Here is a 6,000-nt window from a genome sequence, read left to right as displayed (position 1 = left end):
TTTAATGTATTAAATTCTTAGAATAATAGAGTGATTTTATCATGATTAAGCCTTTTCTGGGAAGATACCAATATGATTTTTCAGATAGCATTACTTCAGTAAAAGCTTTTGTTTTATTATGAAATAATAAATGTTATTTATTTTTACTTCAATAACTGCATGTTTTCAAATTTCCAATTTTTCATTGTCTTATACCATGTCTTCAACATAATCACTTTTCTCTTAGAAAAATAAAGGAAAGAAACAAATGTCAAACTAATGAGTGAAATTAGGATAAACAACTGGAACAATAAAACAAGATGTAAGGTAATTTTTCTATGCTGTGTCATTATTTTCTTACTTCTCCTAGTTAGAAGTTGGTTTAAAATGTCTGAACATTGCTTGGAAGAACTGTGCAGCCTTGGGACTGACATTAAATTTATCACTCCAGAACACAATGTAATTTCTTGGGAAACTAGTAACAAAGATTCATAGCCCATTAGTTGAAAATTCTTAGGAACTGAGGCAAAGAAATACGTGCTGTTCCTGGGATGGTCATGAGCTGGAAAGGCCTGATAGCTGCACAAAGGGCAAATGGAATCACAGAATGCATCAGCTGAAATCAAGACAGAGATGTTTTACACTGTACAAAGTCCTGGGGGAACTTTCAGTGGAAGGTAGGGTATGTGCTGGTTACACATATTCAAGACAAATATGCAGAAACATGCAAAAAGATCTGTGGGACACCATAGGTTCATTGCAATGGCCCTGATAGCCAAAAGATTCCTTACTATCCTGTATCTTAAAAAAAAAAAAAAATAATAAAATAATAATAATAAAAAAAAAATAAATAAAAATAAAAAAATTAAAAAAAAATAAAAAAAATAAAAAAATAATAAAAAAAACAACCACTTGCAGATTAAGGAAATCACTATTTTATAATTATAATATTCTAATATTCTCTAAAATTCTCTAAAAAATTTTAATCTGAGAAGCATCACAGTTAGATATTCAGTGGGAAAACACACCTTATGTCTGCACTGCCATATCCTGGGGTGCAGGGGTGGTTCTGCTGTCTCTACCAAGAAGGAAATGTGAAGAAAGATGTGTTTTTCACTGTATGATCAAAGAAGGTGTCTACTAAGCAAAAGCAACTGAATGAGGAGGAGTGAGATTTTCAATATGTGGTGAGGTTTAATTATGAGAAAATATCAAGAGTGGAGTTGAGGTACTTCAATGTCACCAGAGCCAACAGAAGTGGCAGATGCATTTTGGGGGCAATCAGGATGAGGCTCACACAAGTCTATGCATCTGTAATTCTGATCTCATACACTGTCCTCACTTCTCACTCACCTGAAATGTGACCCCCTGCTTGGGACTGTACCCAGACAAAAAAGTGGGGTTTTGTTGCAAATTTAGTGTTTCCAAGGCCTAAATAAACCAACGTGGGTGTTACTTTCAGTAGTAACTAGCAAAATCTCAAAGGACTGTGGTTTTGCATCCAGTCCAAACAGAGCTCCCTCAAATCTTTAACCTTCCAGCTCTGACACAACATCTATAATATTTAAAGAGCTAGTGGGACAACTGGAGATTACAGCTTCAAACCATTAACTCAGTTTCAGAAAGGTAGACATAATAAAGCCCAAGGACCATCAAAATTTAAGCCTATTTAGCACACGTTGAAGGCTTTTTTTAAATCAAAACTCTCTGTCCCTGAAATAAAAGAAAATGTTCTTCAACCCTCTGACAGATTTCTTTCTCTTAAAAGAATTGTGTTCTCACAGTGGTTTCATGGAATAGCATCTAATACCTCTGACTCTGCATCTGCAGGATCCAGTAGGTCCTCTATAACAGGCATCTTCTGCTCTTTGGACTATACAGAATACTTTGGGATTTTAGTCTTAAAAAGAAAATCATAAACAAAATAGTCTTTTTACTACATTGTCCCCATTTTTTTTTAAATCAGAATACATCATGACACTGCATTCAGCATTGCTATTACATGAAAAATAAAATCTATGTGAATTTAATTGCAAAACTTGCCAGTCTGAGATCTTTCTTGATTAAGACTGTGTAGTATTCATTTCAGTTTACTTGCTTGTCTATGATGGGATATTGTTAGAGTAATTGAGACTAAACTTAGAGTACTGAAAGCCAGAATCCACAACTCCCTGCAGAATGCCAGACTTTGCATTGTGTGGTCATTGCATCTTTAAATCTTACCACTCACAAAGAGACTAGGGCTGAGAAGAGTAACCAGGGCCTGACTAAAAGAGGTTTAAGGGTAGGATAGTGTTTTACAGGCAGGTGAGACCCCCATTTCCACTCCCAACAAAACAGTAGCATTGGGACAACCTTTCCATGATTGTTCTTACACCTTACTGGCACTAGTACTTTTCCTTCACACCTTGGTGAAAAAGTTGTAGGTAACATCATCTAAGGCAGCATTGCAATGACCCACCACAAACAAAACATGGATTCCAGGCAGAAGAAATTCTTCAATTAAATCAACTAGTATAATTTGAAAAGAGTTTAGCCAGACATGCAGCAGTTCATCCAACTGGATTTGCACTGTTGCAGATTTGGGCTGCATCAATGCAATATTATTAAGACAGGGACCCTAGGATATATCAAAAGATATTCATAGAATTGCAGAATAGCTCAAGTTGAAAGGGATCCATGGAGGCTATCTAGCCCAAACCCCTGCTTAAAGCAGGGTCATCTTGAACAGGTTGTTCAGGATCCTGGCCTGTTAAGCTTGAATATCTTCAAGGCTGAAGATTTCACAATTCTTCATGTTCTTGTTCCAGTGTCTAAGTATCCTCACAATACAATAGATAATAAATAAATAAATAGATCCTTTTCCCTACTTAGAAATTCCCTTGTTGCAAATCATGATTGTCAGCCTTTCTGTTTATGCTGTGTGCCATCAGGAAGGTGGAGACTGCAGAAAGATCCCCCTTTTCATCTCCAGCTTGCCTCAGCTTCACCATGGCTGTCATATGCTGCAGAGCCCTGACCATCTCCACTGCTGGACACCCTCCTAGATGCCATTGCCATTCTTGTACTGGAGAGACCAAACCTGAACACAGCAATGAAGGTGATCATGCAGAGTGATTTCAGCAGTTTTAATATCCATTGTCTCAGAAACATGGATTCTGCCAAGTCCCTTCTGATGACTTATATTCTCTTACTGATCTATGGATTCTTCATTATTTTTCTGCTCATATCTACATTGAAAGAAGTGTTACTTATTCTTAGGGTAGATTTGTTCTTGAAATAAAAACATGCCTTCTGACATCTTAAACCACACTTGGAGGAAAAGCATTCTGTAGAAGCATATTAGGTGTTCCGCAAGGAAAAGCAAAAACTGAGTATCAACTTCAATGTGGAACTAAAACCAAATTTTTTTTCTTCCTTTCCATTTTTGGCAATCCAACAAAGCACAGGTAATACCAGACATTTGAATGGTGTAAAACAAAACTATTCTACATATAAAAAGACACTGTAGAGAAGAGATACTATATAAATAATGCAGAGCTAAACAGCTTTATTTATTTTTTTCCCTAAAATTCCTACATATCCAAAAGCCATTTCATTGAAATTTCTAGCTTGGAGAAATTTCAGTTAAATAATATGTTCATGTCTCATATCAATTCCTTCTTAGAAAAATAATTATCTTTTTTCAAGAACATTTTTTTCAGTATTAAGTATTTAAAGTTGGGGGGGGGGAGAGTGTTAAATATCTCTGTTCTTTTACCCATGTTGGAGTTTAGGAGTTTGTATTTTTATTCTGAACAGTTCCTAAACACTTTCTTTAAGCAAGGAGAGAGAGGGGAAGCTTTTGCAAAAGTAGAATAAAAGCAAAAGAGGTTAGGTGTCAACGGGACCTGTGGAGCTGCATTCCACCCTCTGTTTTAATCTTGGCAAGACATTCCACTAATGAGTACATGATGGAAGCTGCACCTTGACTGGAGCATTACTTTAGTTGAACTTTCACCTTGTGGGAAGATGTTGGAAGACATTTTGAACCTTCAGTTTAATATACATTCCAAGGGAAATTGTTTTGTTGTTCTCAAAAATTAACACAAAATAAGCAATGTTAAGCACATGTTTATTTGTTTGTTGGTTGGTTGGTTGGTTTGTTTTCAATTTGACTGTAAGAAAATATTGATCTTTGAGACCCTTGCAGAGCTTAGTTGCCAGGTTAGGAAAATATTGAGTACCCACTCACTTTCATGTGCTGAAGTGCTTTCCTAAACATTTTTCACCAAGAAGTGTAATCAGATCATTTTAGTAATTCCTATTCCTATCAGGATTCCATCATAGGACTTAGATATTTTAGGACTATGATTGATCACAGAATTCTCTTTATCTGGTTGTCTTAATATATAAACAACCTTAGTAAATTCAGTGTTATGTTGAAATATAAGTTAATGAGAAGCAAATTATTCTTTTGGGGGGGGAAGGTTTAAAAATATATGCACCTATCTGAAAGCTTAGCTGGTTTATGATAAAGTGTGCTCTGTGTTTCAGATTTTTATATCCTTTATAACAATATAAGGTAGTAATAAGTTTGCAAATCTTATAATTGACCAAAATTTTATTTGGTCTTTCTCTTACCTAGTCTTCAGTCCTGGCAGCTACAAGTTAGGTCTTTCCACAGGAAATACACAGGCAAAGAGTGTGTGTCCAAGACTGAACAACCATGGTGTAACAGGGTGTTATGATTGTTGCTTTTTCATGTTGTTTGGGTACAATAAATGAAATATCCCATGCCAGAAAACTGGCATTACATCTGTGAAAGAAGAAGGACAATGGCTAGATTACTGGAATCACTTGTACAACTTTATTACTAAGTCACAATTTTATGAAAACTGTCATTTTTGTCATATGCCCTGCTTCTTTTGTTTACATTTCTTTTGTGTGGGACCTCTGTTTAGCACACACATATTTCATGTCTCCCCCTCCCCAGCAACCCCTGATCCATCAATATCTCTTAGTCCACCACTACCACTCAGCCCACTTACACCACAATCCCCCTTTGTCAGCCCTGCCCAGCCCTCCAAACCAGTGATATCAGCCACAACTTCAGCAGTCACATCAAATGTCTCAGGCTGCAGTGACCACTTCCAAGACACCTTCTGATTCTATAACCAGTATGTGCAAATCAATCATTGTTCAATTATTTCAGCATGCTCCTGTTATCTCCATTGCTTTCACAGTGAGCTAAAGACTTTTTCAAATAGCTCTGATTATTTTTGCATTATGAAAAGGCCATTGTGTTTCCTAGGACTGTAAATAGTGCAATATCTTAGACAATGCACACTTAAGGAAAAGAACTTCCTAAATTTGTAGTCAAATATGCACTTACTTGTGTTTTCACCCATCTGGAACTGTCCCACCTTTTCCCGTTTCCTTACAAGTCAGTCAGAACTTAACCAAAAGAAAGAACAAGGCATTCTGCTATTTGGAAATCACAAGCCAGATTTTGACTTGAGTCAGAGTGGAATAAATTCAGGGTGTCTGCCAAGACTGTACATATACATCTGAAGTCCAGCTTTGATCTAGCCACACTCTATTTCCCTTGTGAAGAAAAATAACCCGAATCAAAGGACCAGGTAGCTGAGCCTGCCAGCTGGCTTTGGCGAGCTGTAACTACTAGCTGAAGAAAAAAAGAAATAAATTAATTTTTAAAAAAATTGTCTCTACAACTGTTTGACATAAATGTATCTGTATGAATGAAATACAAAACCCTGAATGTTTAAAAAAGCTTAATAAATGTTGACCAAGGTAAGTAGATTTTATCTTTGGGTCTGGCTTGAAGAGAGCTGATTGATCTGGAATGCAAAGAGACCTGAACGTGTCTAGCACCTCCCAGAAAAAAAAAAAAAAAAAAAAAAAGACAAGCTGAATGTTTACCCTGTGTTCCCTCTTAAAAGCAACTGGGTAATTGTCTTTTAGATTACTTGATAATCTTGTATGGAGTAAAGATTATCTTGTATGGATAATCTGCTTGTA

Source organism: Zosterops lateralis (genome assembly GCF_965231275.1).
Source record: "Zosterops lateralis genome assembly, chromosome: 2".
Taxonomy (NCBI): domain Eukaryota; kingdom Metazoa; phylum Chordata; class Aves; order Passeriformes; family Zosteropidae; genus Zosterops; species Zosterops lateralis.
This window is presented reverse-complemented; position numbering follows the sequence as displayed.